The 23,147-nt window shown below is 40.3% G+C and overlaps 1 protein-coding gene across 1 annotated transcript in view; it reads right to left on the bottom strand.

Moving 5' to 3' along the window:
- CCNH (cyclin H) overlaps positions 1–23,147 on the bottom strand; it is a 126,153-nt gene that overhangs the window by 29,333 nt on the left and 73,673 nt on the right. Inside the window, exon 2 of the mRNA XM_044947324.2 lies at positions 4,315–4,363. The gene's annotated coding sequence lies outside the window, so the exon portion shown is untranslated. The remainder of the gene's footprint in view (positions 1–4,314; positions 4,364–23,147) is intronic.

The raw sequence follows: 23,147 nt of genomic DNA, 5'->3' as shown, positions 1-23,147 counted from the left end.
CAATTCAAAATATCATATTAAATCACTGTACTGAAGGTTTGATACTAATTATTAGGTGGTGGTGATGATGGCAACGGGGACACAAAAATGGCTATTTCACAGTCCTATCTCAGGGTCCTTAGAGTATAGTAGAATGATTATGACATGGACAAATAGAGTCCCTTCTCAATGATAATAACCCTTAAGTAGGGTCCAGTAGGGAACTAGATAATAAGATTTCTTATCCCTGAGTGCTGATACCTGGTACTAGTGTAGGTACTACTCTTTAGTGACTTGAAACCAACGGAAGACCCATAGTTCATTCAGCCCCAACTAGGGACCATTCAGTCCAAAAGGCTTAGCATCTTTTATGCTAACTAGGGGTATGTAATCAACATAAAGGTAATTCCTGTGGCTTTTAAAAAAAATTACTGTTAAATTCTTCCGAAAACAAATTAACAAAGAGTTGGCCTCTGTTACAATCATGATTGGGAGTAATCTGTCACCACCTTATCCTTTTATTATACTAATTAATCAAAAGTGAATAGAACTATTATATAAAGTATCATATGGTCATTTCCAACACAATTTTACAGCAATTTAATAAGATGGAATACTAGGCCACCTTACCTGTTTCCTGAGAAATCAGTATGTAGGTCAAGAACCAACAGTTAGAACTAGACATGGAACAACAGACTGGTTCTACATCAGGAAAGGAGTATGTCAAGGCTGTATAGTGTCACCCTGCTAATTTAACTTCTATTCAGAGTACATCACGCAAAATGCCAGGCTAGATGAAGCACAAGGGAGAATCAAGACTGCCTGGAGAAATACCAATAACTTCAGATATGCAGATGACATCACCCTTATGGCAGAAAGCAAATAAAATCTAAAGAGCCTCCTGATGAAAGTGAAAGGAGAGTGAAAAAGTTGGTTTAAAGCTCAACATTCAGAAAACTAAGATCGTGGCATCCAGTCCCATCATTTCATGTCAAACAGATGGGGAAACAGTGAGAGACTTTATTTTTGCGGGGCTCCAACCCCACTCCAGTACTCTTGCCTGGAAAATCCCATGGACTGAGGAGCCTGGTAGGCTGCAGTCCATGGGGTCGCTAAGAGTCGGATACGACTGAGCGACTTCACTTTCACTTTTCACTTTCATGCATTGGAGAAGGAAATGGCAACCCACTCCAGTGTTCTTGCCTGGAGAATCCCAGGGACGGGGAAGGCTGGTGGGCTGCCGTCTATGGGGTTGGACAGAGTCAGACATAACTCAAGTGACTTAGCAGCAGCAAAATCACTGCAGATGGTAACTGCAACCATGAAATTAAAAGACACTTGCTCCTTGGAAGAAAAGCTATGACCAACCTAGACAGCATATTAAAAAGCAGAGATATTACTTTGCCAACAAAAGTTCATCTAGTCAAAGCTATGGTTTCTCCCGTTGTCATGTATGGATGTGAGAGTTGGACTGCAAAGAAAGCTGAGCACTGAAGAATTAGTGCTTTTGAACTGTGGTGCTGGAGAAGACTCTTGTGAGTCCTTCTGACAGCAAGGAGATCAAACCAGTCAATCCTAAAGGAAATTAGTCCTGAATATTCACTGAAAGGGCTGATGCTGAAACTCCAATACTTTGGCCACCTGATGTGAAGAACTGACTCATTGGAAAAAAGACCCTGATGCTGGGAAAGATTGAAGGTGGGAGGAGACGGGGACGACAGAGGATGAGATGGTTGGATGGCATCAGCGACTCAATGCACATGAGTTTGAGTAAGCTCTGGAATTTGGTGATGGACAGGAAGCCTGGCATGCTGCAGTCCATGGGATCGCAAAGAGTCGGACATGACTGAGTAACTGAACTGAACTGAATAAGACGGAAAGCTCTCATTTGTGATTCAGTAGACCTAATATTTCAAAGCTCACAATCCCAGTTTTACTACTTGCTATTGAATGTTCTTTGAGAGTTACTTCAATCTATTTTACCCTGAGTTTCCTCCTCTGAACAGTGAAGAAAATCAGTGTAGCTAACTCACAAGGTGGTTTTAAGGAACTGAGTTAGTTACTGCATGTGAAGATTACAGCAGTGTGACTGGCTTCTACAAATTGTTCCATAAATGCTAGTTATTACTTAACTGACACATAGAATATAACATTTATGTACATTTTAATTTGTTCTTTATATTTAGCGAAGGCATGCTATAGGTAGATGGGACGTGATTGGTCAAAGTAGGGCACAAAGTACGAGATGTATCCAGAGACCAGAAAAAGAGCATAGCTTGGTTGGTTGGAGAATGAGCTAAATTAACTGAGATATGAATTAGTAAGAAGATTAGCAGAGGGTCTTGGATGTCAAGCTGAGTAATTTGTATGTAATACAGTCAAAAATTTTGAGTGGGAGAATAAAATGATCAGAGTTGCATAACTTTAATTTGGGTATTATTTGTGATTGCTTTCATAATGAGGACTTTATAAAGTCCAAATTAAAGTATATTAAAATAGAACAAGGCAGTAAATTCTAATATGAGGCCCAAATGTCTACTTGTGAGTAGCTACATAAAATTTAATAATATAGGAGTAAATTCCTCACCATGTTCCCAGATGGACATATAGTATATCATATGTGTGTGTGTGTATCATATGTATCATATAACATATGTTTCAGTTCAGTTCAGTTACCCCGTCATGTCCGACTCATTGCGACCCCATGAATCGCAGCACTCCAGGCCTCCCTGTCCATCACCAACTCCCAGAGTTCACTCAGACTCATGTCCATCCAGTCAGTGATGGCATCCAGCAATCTCATCCTCTGTCATCCCCTTTACCTCCTGCCCCCAATCCCTCCCAGCATCAGAGTCTTTTCCAATGAGTCAACTCTGCATGAGGTGGCCAAAGTACTGGAGTTTCAGCTTTAGCATCATTCCTTCCAAAGAACATGTGTTTACATTTATATTATACATTTTTCTGTGTAATTCTGGAGCAGGGCCTGGGAATTTTATAAAACTCTTAGGTTTTTCTGATAATTAGCATTAGGTTTGGAAATTTTTGCACATGTAAAGTTTATAGGATTTGGCAAAGGTCTTATAGGTTGGATGGGGTGGTGGGATGAAAGAGAAGCACCAACTCTAAAGTAGTGACTTTCAAATATGAACAAGCATAACAGTCATCTAGGAGCCTGTTCAAATGCAAACCAGAGATTCCCACTCAATGGGTCTGCAAGAGAATTCCAGGAATCTGGATGGATTCTTAACAAGAGTTATACTGAGTTTGGCAATTTTCAAATTTTAACATTCATCATACCCACTTGGAGAATTTTTAAAAACATAGATTGCTAGCCCCAGTCCTCCTCCCTCTCTCTCTACCCTGCCCCCTCTCCCTGTCTTGGGGAGCTGCAAGAATTAACGCTGGGCTAGAAGAAGCACAAGCTGGAATCAAGATTGCCGGGAGAAATATCAATAATCTCAGATATGCAGATGACACCACCCTTATGGCAGAAAGTGAAGAGGAACTAAAAAGCCTCTTGATGAAAGTGAAAGAGGAGAGTGAAAAAGTTGGCTTAAAGCTCAACATTCAGAAAACTAAGATCATGGCATCTGGTCCCATCACTTCATGGCAAATAGATGGGGAAACAGTGGAAACAGTGTCAGACTTTATTTTTCTGGGCTCCAGAATCACTGCAGATGGTGACTGCAGCCATGAAATTAAAAGACGCTTACTCCTTGGAACGAAAGTTATGACAACCTAGATAGCATATTCAAAAGCAGAGACATTACTTTGCCAACAAAGGTCTGTCTAGTCAAGGCTATGGTTTTTCCAGTGGTCATGTATGGATGTGAGAGTTGGACTGTGAAGAAAGCTGAGCACTGAAGAATTGATGCTTCTGAACTGTGGTGTTGGAGAAGACTCTTGAGAATCCCTTGGACTGCAAGGAGATCCAACCAGTCCATTCTAAAGATCAGTCCTGGGTGTTCATTGGAAGGACTGATGCTAAAGCTGAAACTCCAGTACTTTGGCCACCTCATGCGAAGAGTTGACTCATTGGAAAAGACTCTGATGCTGGGAGGGATTGGGGGCAGGAGGAGAAGGGGACAACAGAGGATGAGATGGCTGGATGGCATCACCAACTCGATGGGTGTGGGTTTCAGTGAACTCCGGGAGTTGGTGATGGACAGGGAGGCCTGGCAAGCTGCGATTCATGCGGTCTGAACTAGTTCCCAGGAGATGCTGAGAACTTGGATCACACCTCGAGAACTTTCATTCCAGTTGCTTAAATGTGGTTGATTTTTAAAGCACAAGTGAGGGAAGAATGACAGTGACATTATCATGGAGAGTCTTTACCTTTTCTGTTGGGTTGATCGAAGGAAATCTTAGTATTTTTCCAGGTTGCCTTTGTGAAAGAAAATAATAGAAGATGCTTTAATCATTTGTTTGCCTTATATTTATACACATGTACCATGATCATGGTGAAATTTAATATCCACTTGAAAAAATACTCATAACCACACTCCCACTAGCTAAAAAATGGTGAAGAAAAATACTATTCTCCTATGATTGGATTAGATATCCTTAGCTATGGAATAATAAAAATTATCCTTTGGCTATAGAGTATAAAGCCTTTGCCTGTGTGGATCACAATAAACTGTGGAAAATTCTGAAAGAGATGGGAATACCAGACCACCTGATCTGCCTCTTGAGAAATTTGTATGCAGGTCAGGAAGCAACAGTTAGAAATGGACATGGAACAACAGACTGGTTCCAAATAGGAAAAGGAGTACGTCAAGGCTGTATATTGTCACCCTGCTTATTTAACTTATATGCAGAGTACATCATGAGAAATGCTGGACTGGAAGAAGCACAAGCTGGAATCAAGATTGCCGGGAGAAATATCAATAACCTCATATTGCAGATGAGAATATGCAGATGACATATTGCAGATATGCAGATGACACCACCCTTATGGCAGAAAGTGAAGAGGAACTACAAAGCCTCTTGATGAAGGTGAAAGTGGAGAGTGAAAAAGTTGGCTTAAAGCTCAACATTCAGAAAACTAAGATCATGGCATCTGGTCCCATCACTTTATGGGAAATAGATGGGGAAACAGTGGAAACAGTGTCAGACTTTATTTTTCTGGGCTCCAAAATCACTGCAGATGGTGACTGCAGCCATGCAATTAAAAGACGCTTACTCCTTGGAAGGAAAGTTATGACCAACCTAGATAGCATATTCAAAAGCAGAGACATGACTTTGCCAACAAAGGTCTGTCTAGTCAAGGCTATGGTTTTTCCAGTGGTCATGTATGGATGTGAGAGTTGGACTGTGAAGAAGGCTGAGCGCCAAAGAACTGATGCTTTTGAACGGTGGTGTTGGAGAAGACTCTTGAGAGTCCCTTGGACTGCAAGGAGATTCAAACAGTCCATTCTGAAGGAGATCAGCCCTGGGATTTCTTTGGAAGGAATGATGCTAAAGCTGAAACTCCAGTACTTTGGCCACCTCATGTGAAGAGTTGACTCCTTGGAAAAGACTCTGATGCTGGGAGCGATTGGGGGCAGGAGGAGAAGGGGATGACAGAGGATGAGATTGCTGGGTGGCATCACTGACTCGATGGACATGAGTCTGAGTGAACTCTGGGAGTTGGTGATGGACAGGGAGGCCTGGCGTGCTGCGATTCATGGGGTCGCAAAGAGTCGGACACGACTGAGCAACTGATCTGATCTGATCTGATAGAGTATAAATATCTCTATAGTTATTATTCTATTGTTATAAAATCTAGAATTTAGATGATAAAAATAACTGAAAAGCTAACTTGTTTTCTGTTCTACTGATGTTCAGTATTCTAAGACATAGTTGGCAAACTATGGCTCACAGACCAAATCTACCTAGTGTCTGTTTTTGTATGCCCTGTAAGCTCAGAATGATTTTTAAATTTTTAAATGGTTGAAAAAAAAGAAAAAGAATAACAGTATTTCATGACATGTGAAAATTATATGAAACTCAAACTTGGTGTCCATAACTATATTAATCAGGGTTCTTCTCCAGAGAAGCAGAACTAATACAATGAATATATGTATGTGGGTTCCTAGGCGGTACAGTGGTTAAAAAAGAAAATAAAATCTGCCTGCCAATGTAGGAGACGCAGGAGATGTGGGTTCAATCCCTAGGTCAGGAGAAGCCCCTGGAGAAGGAAATAGCAAGCCACTCTTCTTGCCTGAAAAATCCCATGGACAGAGGAGCCCGCAGGCTATGGTTCATAGGGTCCATAAATAGTTGGACACAACTGAGCACCCCACATTCTCCCTGCATATATGTATACACACACACAAACACCCACACAAATATATATACACATACACACATATGTATACATGTATGTGTATATATATATACATCTTTTGTTTTTGTTGTTTAGTCACTAAGATGTGTTCAATTCTTTGCAACCCCATGGACTGCAGCCTGCCAGGCTCCTCTGTCTATGGAATTTCCCAGGCAAGCATACTGGAGTGGGTTGCCATTTCCTTCTTCAGGGGATCTTCCCAACCCAGGGATCTATCAATACCCCAGCTCCAAAGTGAAAGTGAAAGTTGCTCAGTCACGTCCAACTCTTTGTGACCGTCCATGGAATTCTCCAGGCCAGAATACTGGAGTGGGTAGCCATTCCCTTCTTCAGCAGATCTTCCCGACCCAGGGATCAAACCCAGGTCTCCCTCATTGCAGGCATACTCTTTACCAGCTCAGCCACCAAGGAAACCCAAGAATACTGGAGTGGGTTGCCACTCCCTTCTCTAGGGGATCTTCCTGGCCCAGGAATTAAACTGGGGTCTCCTGCATTGCAGGTAGATTCTTTACCAGCTGAGCTACCAGGGAAGCTCTAAAACAGTCAGGCAAAGAGAACAAATTCACTTTAACGCCTCCTTTTGTTCCATTCAGGCTTCCACCAGATGGAAAAGGCCCACTCACATTGAGGAGGGCAATCTGCTTCACTTAGTGTCCAAATTCAAATGTTATCTAGAAACATTCTCACAGACACACCCAGAACAATGTTCAACCAAATACCCGGGAAGCCCCTGTTGTAGTCAAGGTGATACATGAAATTAATGGTCACAGTAATAAAATTTTATTGGAACCCATCCAGGCTTTTTCATTTGCACGCTGTCATCTTTGCTGCTTTCATGCTAAGCAACAGAGTAGCCTGTAAAGCCAAAAATGTTTGTTATCTGACCTTTTACGGAAAAAAATTTTCTGTCAGTTTTCTGAGAGTGCTTTAAAATGTTTAATATCAGTACCAATCACCTAGCATTCTTATTAAAATGCAAACTGGGATTCAGGAAGCCAAGACCAAGATTCCCCATTTCTAACATGATCCTGGTGAGGCCGATGCTGCTGCCCTGAAAATTGCATCCTAGTTCTCCGTTTTCGCCCTTGACCTAGTACCTGACTATAATGCCCCAAATTCCTCCTTGTCTATACAGATTTCTTTTAGGTCCATCTAACTTAAACCCTGTTACTTCTATGACTTCTAACTATTCCACCTGACTGTGATCTCTCCTTCCTCACTGCACTTAACTTTGCTTCTTTTGGTTTTTAATGTTTCCTGTTTGACTCTTAGATGTGTGACTCTCTTACCTCCTAAAGACTTAAACTCTCTTGAAGTAGGGATCTTGTTTTTAGATATCACCTGTGATGCTCATATAGTACCTTGCATCTGGAAGGTATTCTAAAAATATTTATTAACTTAATTACTGTTTTGGGCTTCCCTTGTAGCTCAGCTGGTAAAGAATCCACCTGCAATGCAGGAGACCTGGGTTCGATTCCTGGGTTGGGAAGATCCCCTGGAGAAGGGAAAGGCTACCCACTCCAGTATTCTGGCCTGGAGAATTCCATGGACTGTATAGTCCATGGGGTCACAAAAAGTCAGACACAGCTGAGCGACTTTCACTTTCACTTAATTACTGTCTAACATTAGAAAGGACATTTTTTGTCATCAGGACATCATTACAGTGAATAAGGCAATACTTTTATCCATTCACATTTTCAGAACTAATGTATTTTTTCCTTTAACAGATTTTGATATATTTCAGTGGTGAGGATCATGTTTCTTCGAACAAAGATGTTTTGTAGTAAAAGAGACATCTTTGAATTGATATATTAAGTCAGATTATAAAACTGAAATTTAAATTTGGTTCAAACCTTGAGGTGAAAAGTACAATTATGAACTGAAAAGTGCTTGTTGAGCAAACTGTCTGGAAGCTGGAGAATTCGAAATGCAATGTTAATTTCACTAGTTTAATAATCTCATTTTCAGAATTTGCTTGAAGAGATATTGATAAATTACAATAGTCAATCATGTATGAAAGTTTACAGACTATGAAGATGTTTTATTTTGTCATTAAGAATCACACATTTCAAGCTTTTAAAGAGAATTATGTGAGTAGTTAAATAAGATGAGAAACTTCTGCAGTCATAAAAATTAATCAATTTATTTTTCTCTTTTTCTAATCACTTTAAAATTTCTACCTGAATTATTTCAGTATATCCTAAGAATAAGAGTGGTATGATTATGAAGCTACTTTGAAGGAATTCTATAGTGATAAAAAGTAATTATAAATGTTCAGCATTTTGATTCATCAAAGCAACATTCTTTACAAATCTTTTACCCCCAAATGTGATAATTTCACTATACAACAGATTTTTAGATTTAATAAACACTTTTTTGTAATATATGTGCCCAAGCAAGAGTTCTATAGCAGTTTCATATGTAAAGCATTATATCAGATTTGAAATAAGTATTTGAGTGCTAAATCTTTTCAGGTAACCAATACATATTTTTCTTCTAATTGATGCACCATTTTTGGCTTTTTAACTTATTTCTACTAATATTCTCACATTACAGCAAGCAGGATCTGAAGGAAAAAAAGCAATCAACTGACTTGATACATCACAGTTTATCCACATGGTGGAGCCATGTGGCTAGATCCTGGAGACACAAGTTTTTTTCCGCTTCTCCGTTTTGAGATAAGTCATGCTAAATCCAAAGAACCACATTTCTTGTTCCTGTACAGAATTTTCTCTGGTACTATTAATTTAGTTCCTTTTTATCTCTTACTTAGCACATGACAATCTTGTTATATTCCACTCTTAGGTAGCAAGTGGTTTTCCAACTTTGGCTGCACATTATAATCACCTGGGCAGTTGTTAAAAATTTCATCTTTGGGGTGCTACCTGAGGCTAATTACACAGGAATCTTTGCAGTGTGAGGCTTGAGGACTGGCAAGTTTCAAGGCTCTGCAAGTGATTCAATCTTGAAAGCAAGACTGTAACTCGATGCTCCATTGTTGTTCAGTCTCATACCTGTGTGACTCTGTGACCTCATGGATTGTAGCACACTGGGCTCCTTTGTCCTCCACTGTCTCCTGGAATGTGCTCAGATTCATGTCCACTGCATTGGTGATGCTATCTAACCGTCTCATCCTCTGCTGCCTCTTGTCCTTTTGCCTTCAGTCTTTCCCAGCATCAGGGTCTTTTCCAATGAGTTGGCTCCTTGCATCAGGTAGCCAAAGTATTGGAGCTTCAGCTTCAGTCTTTCCAGTGAATATTCAGGGTTGATTTCCTTTAGGATTGACTGATTTGATCTTCTTGCAGTCCAAGGGCCTCTCAAGAGTCTTCTCCAACACCAAAATTCAAAATCATCAATTCTTCAGCACTCAGCCCTCTTAATGGTCCAACTCTTACATCCATTCATGACTACTGGAAAAACCATAGCTTTGATTATACAGACCTTCATCAGCGAAGTGATGTCTCTGGTTTTTAAAACACTTGTCTAGATTTGTCATAGATTTCCTTCCATGCAGCAGGAGTCTTTTAATTTCATGGCTGCTGTCACCATCTGTAATGACTTTGGAGGCCAAGAAAATAAAATCTTCTACTTCTTCACCTTTTTTTTGCCATGAAGTGATGAGACTGGATGCCATGATCTTAGTCTTTTGAATATTTAGTTTTAAGCCAGCTTTATCCCTCTCCTCTTTCACCCTCATAAAGAGGCTCTTCAGTTCCTCTTCAATTTCTGCCATTAGAGTGGTATCATCAGCATATTGTTGATTATTGATATTTCTCCCAGCAATCTTGAGTCCAGCTTGTGATTCATCCAGCCTGGCATTTTGTTTGATGTACCCTGCATATAAGTTAAATAAGCAGGGTAAATAAATAAGACAGTATACAGCCCTGAAATACTCCTTTCCCAGTTCTGAACCAGTCACTTGTTCCATGTCCAGTTCTAACTGTTGTTTCTTAAAACCGCATACAGGTTTCTCAACAAACAGGTAAGGTGGACTGGGACTTCTATCTCAAGAATTTTCCAAAGTTTGTTGTGATCCACACAGTTAGAAGCTTTAGAATGGTCTATGAAACAGAAGTAGATGTTTTTCTGGAATTCTCTTGCTTTTTCACTGATCCAACAAATGTTGGCAATTTGGATCTCTGGTTCCTCTGCCTTTTCTAAATCAAGTTTGTATATCTGGAAATTCTTTGTTCATGTATTTGCTGAAGCCTAGCTTGAAGGATTTTGAGCTTATATAACCTTGCTAGCTACCCTCATGGCTCAGCTGGTAAAGAATCCACCTGCAATGCGGGAGACCTGGGTTCAATCCCTGGGTTGGGAAGATCCCCTGGAGAAGGGAAAGGCTACCCACTCCAGTATTCTGGCCTAAAGAATTCCATGGACTGTACAGTCCATGGGGTCGCAAAAAGTTGGACACAACTGAGTGACTTTCACTTTCACTTTCACCCTTGCTAGCATGTGAAATGAGTACAACTGTATGATAGTTTGAACGTTCTTTGGCATTGCCCTTCTTTGGGATTGGAATGAAAACTGACCTTTTCCAGTCCTTTGGCCACTGCTGAGTTTTCCAAATTGGCTGGCATATTGAGTGCAGCACTTTCACAGCATCATCTTTTACTGTTTTAAATAGCCCAGCTGGAATTCTGTCACCTCTACTAGCGTTGTTCATAGTGATGCTTCCTAAGGCCCACGTGACTTCACATTCCAGGATGTCTGGCTCTAGGTGAATGACCACACCATCACGGTTATCCAGGTCATTAAAACCTTTTTTGTACAGTTCTATCTATTCTTGCTACCTCTTCTTAATCTCTTTTGCTTCTGTTAGGTCTTTGCCATTTCTGTTCTTTATCGTGCTCAGTCTTACATGAAATGTTCCCTTTATATCTCTAGTTTTCTTGAAGAGATCTCTAATCTTTCCCATTCTGTTGTTTTCCTCTGCTTCTCTGCATTGTTCATTTAAGAAGGGCTTTGTATCTTACCTTGCTATTCTCTAGAATTTGCCTTCAGTTGGGCTATCTTTCCCTTTCTCCCTTGCTTTTCACTTCTCCTATTTCCTCAGCTATTTGTAGAGACTCCTCAGACAACCACTTTGCCTTCTTGCATTTCTTCTTCTTTGGGATAATTTTGGTCAGTGCCTCCTATACAATGTTAAGAATCTCTGCCCATAGTTCTTCAGGCACTCTGTCTACCAGATCTAATCCTTTGACTCTATCCTATTCATCATCTCCACTGTGTAATCATGAGGGGTTTGTTTTAGGTCATACCTGAATGGCCTAGTGGTTTTCCCTACTTTCTTCAATTTAAGTCTGAATTTTGCAATAAGGAGCTCATGATCTGAGCCACAGTCAGCTCCATGTCTTGTTTTGCTAACTGTATAGAGCTTCTCCAGCTTCAGCTGAAAAGAATATAATTGATCTGATTTACTCCAAGGTCAAACATGCCTATTATTCTAAGTATTTCTTGACTTCCTACTTTTGCATTCCAATCCCCTATGATGAAAAAAAAAAAGGACTTTTTTTTCCCTTTGGTGTTAAGTTCTAGAATGGCTCAGACGGTAAAGTGTCTGTCTGCAATGCAGAAGACCCAGGTTCAATCCCTGGGTTGGGAAGATCCCCTGGAGAAGGAAATGGCAGCCCACTCCAGTATTCTTACCTGGAAAATCCCATGGATTTTGGAGTCTGGTAGGCTACCATCCATGGGGTTGCAAAGAGTTGGACACGACTGAGCGACTTCACTTTCACTTTCACTAGAAGGTTTTATAGGTCTTCATAGAACCATTCGACTTCAGATTCTTTTGCATCAGTGGTTGGAGCACAAATTGGATTACTGTGATATTGAATGGTTTGCCTTACAAACAAACTGAGATCATTCTGTCCTTTTTGAGACTGCATGCAAGTACTGCAATTCTGACTCTTTTGTTGACTATGAGGGAAACTCCAATTCTTCTAAGGGATTCTTGCCCACAGTAGTAGATATAATGCTGCTGCTGCTGCTGCTAAGTCACTTCAGTCGTGTCCGACTCTGTGCGACCCCATAGATGGCAGCCCACCAGGCTCTGCCATCCCTGGGATTCTCCAGGCAAGAACACTGGAGTGGGTTGCCATTTCCTTCTCCAATGCATGAAAGTGAAAAGGGAAAGTGAAGTCGCTCAGTCGTGTCCAACTCTTAGCGACCCTATGGTCTGCAGCTCACTAGGCTCCTCCGTCCATGGGATTTTCCAGGCAAGAGTACTGGAGTGGGGTGCCATTGCCTTCTCCAAGTAGATATAATACTGATCTGAATTAAATTTTCCCATTTCTGTCTATTTTAGTCCACTGATTCTTAAGACGTTGATATTCACTCTTGCCATCCCTCTTGACCATGTCCAATTTACCTTGATTCATGTACCTTTTTCTTGTAGTCATGTTCAGATTTGAGAGTTGGAAATAAAGAAGGCTGAGTGCCCAAGAAATGTTGCTTTTGAATTGTGGTTCTGGAGAAGACTCTTGAGTCCCTTGACTGCAAGAAGACTAAACCAGTCAATCCTAAAGGAAATCAACCCTGAATATTCATTGGAAGGATTGATGCTGAAACTCCAGTACCTTGGCCACTTGATGCGAAAGCCAACTCATGGAAAAGACCCTGATGCTGGGAAAGACTGAAAGCAAAAGGAGAAGAGGGCAGCAGAGGATGAGATGTTTAAATAGCATCACTCACTCAATGGACATGAGTTTGAGCAAACTTCAGAAGGTATTGAAGGACAGGGAAGCCTGGCGTGCTGCAGTCCATGAGGTAGACAAGAGTCAAACATGACAGCGATTGAACAACAAAAACATAGATCTAACATTCCAGGTTCCTATGCAGTATTGTTCTTTATACCATTAGACTTCACTACCAGCCATATCCACAACTGAGTGTTGTTTCCACTTTGGTCCAGCTGCTTAGTTGTTTCTGGAGCTATTAGTAATTGCCCTTGGTGCTTCTGCAGTAGCTTATTGGACACCTTCAGACCTGGGGGGTGGGGGGGCTCATCTTCTGGTATCATATCTTTTTGACTTTTCATATTGTTCATGGTTCTCTAGGCAATAATACTGGAGTAGGTTGCCATTTCCTCCTCCAGTGGACCATATTTTCTCAAAACTCTTCACTATGACCTGTCTGTCTTGGTGGCCCTGCACAGCATGGCTCATAGCTTTATTGAGTTACACAAGCCCCTTCACCATGACAAGTCTTTGATCCATGAAGGGGAATCCTTCATACTACCACTATAAGTTATCTTTCTAAATTATATATTTAGTCACATCATTCTTCAATTAGATCATTCATTGGCTCCTCAACAATTTTAGGATAAAATCAACTTCCTTAACAAGGCAAACAAGCTCTTTCAAAGACTGACCATTTCCTTTTTAAGCGTAATCACCATCTCCCACCTTTCAACTCCCAAGACACAGCCTGCAGAGTTCAGTTCAGTTCAGTCACTCAGTCTTGTCTGACTCTTTGTGACCCCATGAACCGCAGCACTACCACCAACTCCCAGAGCCTACCCACACTCATGTCCATTGAATCGGTGATGCCATCCAACCATCTCATCCTCTGTCGTCCCCTTCTCCTCCTGCCCTCAAACTTTCCCAGCATCAGGGTCTTTTCAAATGAGTCACTTGCAGGCTAAAATCCCCAGGTTTTGCACTTCTTGAGGCCTGGGCTCATATTTCTGGCAACTAATACAGTAGGCACTAATGAATCTTCATTGAATGACCAAATGAATAATGTAAAACGGCTTCATCTTACTTAGGACAGGGATGTTTATTTCTGTCAAACAACTCCCAAGTGTTTGCTTCTTTTTCGGTGGCTTGGACGGCAGAAATGTGGCATCAGGTGAACCAACAAATGTTAAATATATTCTAAAGTAGACACTGTGTTCTGTCAATTTCTTTGATCCAAAGGGAACATTTGAATGGTTCCCTAGGAACAGCTGCTTCTACACTGTATCTCTTTCCCATCTGAATTTTTCAACAGTAACATTTGTGTTTAAGTCAACAGTGAAATGGACTGCTTGCCTGTGGGTGATGGTATTTTGCAGTTATTCTTTATAAATTAGCACATCTTTGGACTCACTGGCTAGCCATTTAGAATCTTTGGTCTTGTAACAGTTCTCACCCCAGAAATACCAAGAAACTGACTGAACTAGAGTTTCAGGGTTGGGTGTTCATGAAGAGTTAAGAGGTATGATTTGGGGGAAGACTGCCTCATCTATTGGGCATGGTAGAACAGTGCCTGGTGACCACAATGTTTTTAGGTGTCCATGAATATGTTTTAGTGTCTTTTAAATTAGAATTAAAAATAGAATTCCAGGTCAAAGAAAATGTTTCAATGTGAGATAGTAATATACTCATGGTTATGTTGGCACAGTGATAAAATACTATTTGTAATTACTTTTTATGGAGAAAGGGGCCCACGAAGGCAAAAGTGCCTGGAGTCCAGGAATGTCACGTGGCCCTGATTTCAGGGCAACTAGAAAAGGGATCTCCAGCCCTAAGTGTCTCCCCATTCATGCCTGCCAGCTGATATAAATGCTTATAATGGTTACCTGGGTATCCTGGTCTTTATTTTCAGGCCATCAGTATCTATTCCAATACAATTCAGTTTTGGGGGGAGAGATGGAGGTAGTTGCTGGTACTCATTACATGAGACAAATATAAAAGGTCTCGCTAATGATTCCCTAAACCTGCATTTTCACTATGGCATACACCTTTCTTTTGGATAAAAGTGAGTCACTTGGCATGTAAAATCATTTTTTTTGAACAGACACATCTTGATGTTGCTCTGATACAAAGGTGTCAACACTATTAATAGGAATAGGAGCAGGCATAAAAAAATATAGTCTTCTCATGTGTACAGAACCTTCAAAAGCAGTCTTCTAGTGAAAAAGTTTGCCAAACTTTCCAGGTTTATGAAAATAAATGTCTTTGAACGTGTTCATCATTGCAAAGAGCTCAAGTTTAGCTGAACACCTGATGTCAAAATCCACGCTTAGAATATGGATGCTACTTATGTGCAATACTAAACAAGTGCTTTTCTAATGTAAGTTCAAACATGCTGTTGAATCAATTAACTAGTGTGTCTGTGACACTGGATAGACTTAGTATAGTTTTTATATTAAAGATAAATAATAAACTCTACTGCCTTTATTAGTCTTACCAGGCAATCCTTTTTTGATGATGGGAATATTTTAGGGTTGATGATCCTTGATAATTGCAATGTGTTTAGAATACATCTCTTGGCTATACAGAGCATTATTTTTTTTTTTCAGTTTATTTTTTAACTTTACAATATTATATTGGTTTTGCCATATATAAACATGAATCCGCCACATTATTATTTTTTAAACTCCTCTATCATGCTCAAAAATAGTGGGAGGCTCTTATTAGCTATTTGGGTTCTGACTTCCCAGATGGTGTTCAAGTTACATATTGATAACAATCGATCTTCTTTCTTTGACAAAACTAAACCAATAATATTAGTAAGATTAGCTCAAAATTTTAAAATAGATACATAATTGTCTAATCTAGTGTTATGGACATTTCTTTGCTTGGCTTGCCCAGCATCTTTCTCTTCTGAGATTTAAACTTGCCCGTTCAGCAAAGGTTGCTAATTACAGTACACGGGCAGGCACCTGATATGTATATTATGCCAATCAGACTCCTTCTTAGTAATTTTAAATAAGTTAGAGGCATGTGCACTTTTATTTCAAGTGGTGAAGATGTGAGGATATGAGTCCAGGAGTTGTAGGTGGTAGTAATTTGGCATGGACTGCATACTTTGAGCAGACAGAAGAAATAAAAGACAAAAAGGAACCAGAGAAAAGAAGGCAAGAAACTGAGTCCTGAGGAGAACAGTCACATCTCTACTTCTAATAACCTGGTATCCTTGAAAACCCTGTTTTTGCTGATCCCGGTCCATAGTTCCAATTTATGAGCTAATCCAATGTCCTCCAAATACACCCTCAAGTACACCCCTTTTCTGATGACCTCTTAATGCCTGGCACGCAGTAGTCCATGGGGTCCCAGGGAGTCAGACACAACTGAATGACTGCACAATGAACAACAACCCTAAATTTATCCATGTATTTCAGTAGAATACTTTAAAATATTAATATTAAGGATGAAACATTAAATATGTTGTTAACTGGTTGAAAAAAATTGAGGATAATGGAATTTTAGGATCAAGCAAAATAATATATATCAAACATTTGATCAGTGTCTGGAATATGATAATTCAGTAACAATGTTAGTTATTATTTTTAAATTATCTGTCCTGGTTACTTCTACAACACATTTTGAGAACTATAATAATTAATAATATGATTATATTATTTTGGAACTCTTGGTTTCCACCAGGCAAAAAGCCAACTTCGATACATTTTCTACTTATTAGCATAAGTAGCCATTCAAATCATGGAAACCTACCTATTTCCAGGGTATACAGAGTCCAGGGCAAATCTTTTTCTGTTGGCTTCTATAACACTAATCTTTTTTTTAAATTTTATTTTATTTTTAAACTTTACAATACTGTATTAGTTTTGCCAAACATCAAAATGAATCCTCCACAGGTATACCTGTGCTCCCCATTCTGAACCCTCCTCCCTCCTCCCTCCCCCTACCCTCCCTCTGGGTCGTCCCAGGGCACCAGCCCCAAGCATCCAGTATTGTGCATCAAACCTGGACTGGCGACTCGTTTCATACATGATATTATACATGTTTCAATGCCATTCTCCCAAATCCCACCCTCTCCCTCTCCCTCTCCCACAGAGTGCATAAGACTGATCTATACATCAGTGTCTCTTTTGCTGTCTCGTACACAGGGTTATCGTTACCATCTTGCTAAATTCCATATGCATGCGTTAGTATACTGTATTGGTGTTTTTCTTTCTGGCTTACTTCACTCTGTATAATAGGCTCCAGTTTCATCCACCTCATTAGAACTGATTCAAATGTATTCTTTTTAATGGCTGAGTAATACTCCATTGTGCATATGTACCACAGCTTTCTTATCCATTTGTCTGCTGATGGGCATCTAGGTTGCTTCCATGTCCTGGCTATTATAAACAGTGCTGCGATGAACACTGGGGTACACGTGTCTCTTTCCTTCTGGTTTCCTCAGTGTGTATGCCCAGCAGTGGGATTGCTGGATCATAATGCAGTTCTATTTCCAGTTTTTTAAGAAATCTCCACACTGTTCTCCATAGTGGCTGTATTAGTTTGCATTCCCACCAACAGTGTAAGAGGGTTCCCTTTTCTCCACACCCTCTCCAGCATTTATTGCTTGTAGACTTTTGGATCGCAGCCATTCTGACTGGCATGAAATAGTACCTCATAGTGGTTTTGATTTGCATTTCTCTGATAATGAGTGATGTTGAGCATCTTTTCATGTGTTTGTTAGCCATCTGTATGTCTTATTTGGAGAAATGTCTATTTAGTTCTTTGGCCCATTTTTTGATTGGGTAATTTATTTTTCTGGAGTTGAGCTGTAGGAGTTGCTTGTATATTTTTGAGATTAGTTGTTTGTCAGTTGCTTCATTTACTATTATTTTCTCCCATTCTGAAGGCTGCCTTTTCACCTTGCTAATAGTTTCCTTCGTTGTGCAGAAGCTTTTAGTTGAATTAGGTCCCATTTGTTTATTTTTGCTTTTATTTCCAATATTCTGGGAGGTGGGTCATAGAGGATCCTGCTGTGATGTATGTTTTGCCTATGTTCTCCTCTAGGAGTTTTATAGTTTCTGGTCTTACGTTGAGATCTTTAATCCATTTTGAGTTTATTTTTGTGTATGGTGTTAGAAAGTGTTCTAGTTTCATTCTTTTACAAGTGGTTGACCAGTTTTCCCAGCACCACTTGTTAAAGAGATTGTCTTTAATCCATTGTATATTCTTGCCTCCTTTGTCAAAGATAAGGTGTCCATATGTGCGTGGATTTATCTCTGGGCTTTCTATTTTGTTCCATTGATCAATATTTCTGTCTTTGTGCCAGTACCATACTGTCTTGATAACTGTGGCTTTGTAATAGAGCCTGAAGTCAGGTAGGTTGATTTCTATAAGGCTAATTTGATTTTAAAATGTATTATGAAATTCACAGGCCCATGTGAGTTACAGTGACATATTGATAAAAATTTAGAATAATAAGCAGAGTTTTGAGGGTTTTTTTGCATTTGTTTACTGCCCAGTCCGTGCACCTGAAAATTTGTTGTAGTATCTGCAAAAGCCTGTGAAGGCTGAGAATTTACCCTCCTTGCAATCCAGTAAGTAAATCTGTTTCTATTTCAAGGATGCTAGCAAAAGACAGGAGACTCCTGGGTTAGAGACAAAGGCCCTATTGGTTCACAGCATAGAAAACAGCATGATCACATCAGAATATCTACACTAGTTGTTTTTGCCAAGTCCCCACAAATCATGCAATGGGCTCAGGTAACACCTGCAGAGGCAGTGGGTTGCATTAGAGGACAGGACCCGAGGACCAAGAGTGCAGAACTTTTTGAGCAAATTGCAAATCATTGTAGCAAGCAGCAAATCATACAGCCCTGCCTTCCACCCCCAGTCTGTTGCAGTCACCTTAAACTACTTAGTATCTATGTTACTAGTTACAGAAATAGGATCAAGAGCTGGATAAACCTTGCAAACCAGCACATAGAACAACAACATGAAGGACTGCTCAGGGCCATTGTTTCTTCCTGCTCAGGTTCAGGACCATCTCCTCAAGTTCTGTACCGTCAAATGCTTCATTAATAGCTAATTTCACATCTCTCATTGAGAAAAAAGATACTAACATTATTATTACTCATGTGTCATAGCTCTTTGAAACCTGCTTATATTGAAAAATATAGATCTTGCCTTTGCATTCTCTAATACCATTTATTTAATTCAGGTTACACAATGACTCATGACTGCCTGTCTTCCCTCCATACACTGCCATCAGAGAACAGGTAAGGGTCTTGGGGAGAGGGGAAAGCAAAAGAGCAGTCTAATTTGTGCAAGGAACTTCAATTCAGAAGAGCATGGCATCCATCATCAAAAAATTTACAAACAGTAAATACTGGAGAGGGTATGGTTACCAGGGGGTAAGGTGGGGGAGGGATAAATTGGAAGATTGGCATTGACATACACACACTACTGTATGTAAAACACGTAACTAGCAAGGACCTACTGTATAGCAAAGAAACTCTACTCAACTCTCTCTAATGGCCGATATGGGGAAAGAATCTAAAAAAGAGTGGGTATATGTTTATTTATAACTTACTCACTTTGCCAAACACCTGAAACTAACAACACTGTAAATCAACTATTCAATTCAGTTCAGTTCACGGACTGCAGCATGCCAGGCCTTCCTGTCCATCACCAACTCCCGGAATGTACTCAAACTCATGTCCATTGAATCACTAATGCCATCCAACCATCTCATCCTCTGTCATCCCCTTCTCCTCCTGCCTTCAATCTTTCCCAGCATCAGGGTCTTTTCAAATGAGCCAGCTCTCTGCATCAGGTGGCCAAAGTATTAGAATTTCAGTTTCAACATCAGTCCTTCCAATGAACGCCCAGGGCTGATCTCCTTTAGGATGGACTGGTTGGATCTCCTTGCAGTCCAAGGGACTCTCAAGAGTCTTCTCCAACACCATAGTTCAAAAGCATCCATTCTTCGGCGCTCAGCTTTCTTTACAGTTCAACTCTCACATCCATATGTGACTACTGGAATAACCATAGCCTTGACTAGACAGACCTTTGTTGGCAAAGTAATGTCTCTTGGTTTTTAATATGCTGTCTAGGTTGGTCATAACTTTCCTTCCAAGGAGTAAGCGTCTTTTGATTTCATGGCTGCAGTCACCATCTGCTGTGATTTTGGAGCCCCCCCAAATAAAGTCAGCCACTGTTTCCACTGTTTCCCCATCTATTTGCCATGAAGTGATGGGACCAGATAACATGATCTTCGTTTTCTGAAAGTTGAGCTTTAAGCCAACTTTTTCACTCTCCTGTTCGACTTTCATCAAGAGGCTCTTTAGTACTTCTTCACTTTCTACCATAAGGGTGGTATCATCTGCATATCTGAGGTTATTAATATTTCTCATGGTAATCTTGATTCCAGCTTGTGCTTCACCCAGCCCAGTATTTCTCATGATGTACTCTGTATATAAGTTAAATAAGCATGGTGACAATACACAGCCTTTTCTTATTTGGAACCAGTCTGCTGTTCCATATCCAGTTCTAACTGTTGCTTCCTGACCTGCATACAGATTTCTTAGGAGGCAGGTCAGGTGGTCTGGTATTCCCACCTCTTTCAGAATTTTCCACAGTTTATTGTGATCCACACAGTCAAAGGCTTTGGCATAGTCAATAAAGCAGAAATAGATGTCTTTCTGGAACTCTCTTGCTTTTTTGATGATCTAGCGGATGTTGGCAAGAAATCAACTATACCCCAATTAAATAAATTAAAAAAAAGACCACATGGGTCAAAGGCAAGAGTGATATTCAAGTAAATCCTTGGACAGATACGTATAGCCACAGCCAGAGATGTGTCAGACATGCAGCATGGAGTCTGCAGAGGGGACAGGTGACTCGCTAGTGGCCGGTGGCCAGAGGTGCACAGGGTAATGGACACCTTTGGATGCTAGACCAGAGGTGGCGTTGTGGTTAGAACAGAGATGGGTGGGAGTTCATTCACAAGCCCACACACATGGCTCAAGTCCATGATTTGCCAGGGATCCTTGGTAGCCCAACCAACATCTGCTGTTTGTAACTGCCATTCTGGAAACTCAATCTCACATGATCCTGGAAAATGAAATGCTACGCTGACCACTGGGATCACTGGTGACCACTGGTGGTCACCCTTCACCAGTCCACTCTCCTAAAACAGGGACCAACTTTGGGGTGCAGAACAACTCCATCAGTGTGAGTCCTCGGGGCATTTGATTGACTTTACATCTTGGGAAGGGGGCTAGAGTGTTCCTCAAAGTGGAGAAATGGGTACTGAAACCCTGTGGTTCATGATTTGAGCTCAGAGAGCACTGTCAGTGCTCCAGTGTGTCCTCTGCTCTGTGCTTGGTCATGTCTGGCTCTTCATGATGCCGTGGACTGTAGCCCGCCAGGCTCCTCCGTCCATGGGATTTCCCAGGCAAGAATACTGGACTGTGTTGCCATTTCCTCCTCCAGGGGATCTTCCTGACCCAGATATCGAACTGCATCTCCTAAATCTCCTGAATTGCATGCAGATTCTTTGCCCCTGAGGCACTGGGGAAGATCCAGCGTTTTTTTCATATTTAATATTTGTGTGTTTTTTTTTAATTTTACATGGAGGATTCAAGTGATTTGTAGTTGCTAATTAAAATAATTCTGTGGTTAATGAGTGGAATTTGGCTATTATAGGTTTATTATTTCATTAGACCATTAGACTGACTTCTATTTTTATAACAGTTTGCTGTGATTATATCTATTATTTTATTTGCTCCTCACAACAAATCTAGGGCATATGACAGCTACTTTTGACAGATGAGGAAACTGAGGAAAGTGACTTAAGGTTGTCCACGGTTATATGTTTGGTGTCACAGTCATGAACAGAGCTGGACTTGCTGGACTCCTCATCTGACACTCATGCTCTTTTAGTAACTAGCACTTGCTTTCCCCAGGTATACCTGTCACGAGCAAGTTAGTATTTATTCTGAGTCTTTTTCAACGTTCACTACGCCAAAGAAGATAACATGTCATTTTTCTTTGTTTCTTGATGCCTCTACTGCTTCAAGGGAATACAGTTTTAATATTCAATAGTGAATACTAAATATGTCTATTAAACATGATATATGACAAGAAATCTATATCCTGCATTAAGAATTTTACTGTTACTCAACATTCTGATTTGTATGTCAATGCAATGAACACAGCAGATCCTCCTGCCAGTCACGTACTACCTACCTAAATCTCATACTGTCTCAGAGTTGCAGGTAGGAGGATCTTGCGGCATGCCCCCATGTCCCTTTCTTAATTACACACACACACACACACACACACATAGAGTATTAGTATCAGTATAGGGTTGGTCACTGATAAGCAGAACTCTGCTCTACATTTTCAAAGTGGTGCTCTCACAACCTACCCTCAGGGTTCCAGCACTGTTTCTCGTCACTGCACAAGACCCCAGGGAGCTGGCATGTTCATGATGATCTCCTAGGTGTGCAGGCCGACTTTATACAGTTGGGGGGTGGTACAGCATGATGGGATACAGCAAGAATTCTGGAGTTGATAAAACTGAGCAGACTCTTACTTAATTTACTAATTGTGGGTTATGGTCAAGTCATGTGTTTGAAATCCATTTGTAGTCACATCAACATGTATTTTTTCAACAGAACTTCCCTAATGAAAACTATGTCACATTCTCTTGAAATGACTTGGTCCCTTGACTTCTTTGATATCAAAGTCTCTAAGGTTCTAACGGTGGTTTTAGGACAGCCCATGTTCATCAGCAGAAGTTTGGGACAGAAGTAAGGTCCGTAAGTTCTGGGAACAAAGGTTCAACATTCTACACTATTTCTTTCTAGTTCTTTTTTTCCCTTCTCTTTTTGATGATAAAACTTCAGTTTTAAAACATTTTTTTCACTACTATAATAATTACTGATATTGTAAATAAACTATATGCTAATAAAAACTAAAAAAATTTTCCCTGATATCTAATGTAGTATATAAAAAGAAGAGGCATGGCAGGCAATGATGTACATTAGAAGAAACAGATGCAAGACTTGACTTTGACTTGTTTTTTATCATGTTAATGCACTTTAGGTTCCTTCAGGAAAATGATGCTACTTGACAAAGTCCTCTGGAGAAGATGTGTG

This window comes from Bubalus bubalis, chromosome 9 (assembly GCF_019923935.1).
Source record: "Bubalus bubalis isolate 160015118507 breed Murrah chromosome 9, NDDB_SH_1, whole genome shotgun sequence".
NCBI lineage: Eukaryota > Metazoa > Chordata > Mammalia > Artiodactyla > Bovidae > Bubalus > Bubalus bubalis.
This window is presented reverse-complemented; position numbering and strand designations above follow the sequence as displayed.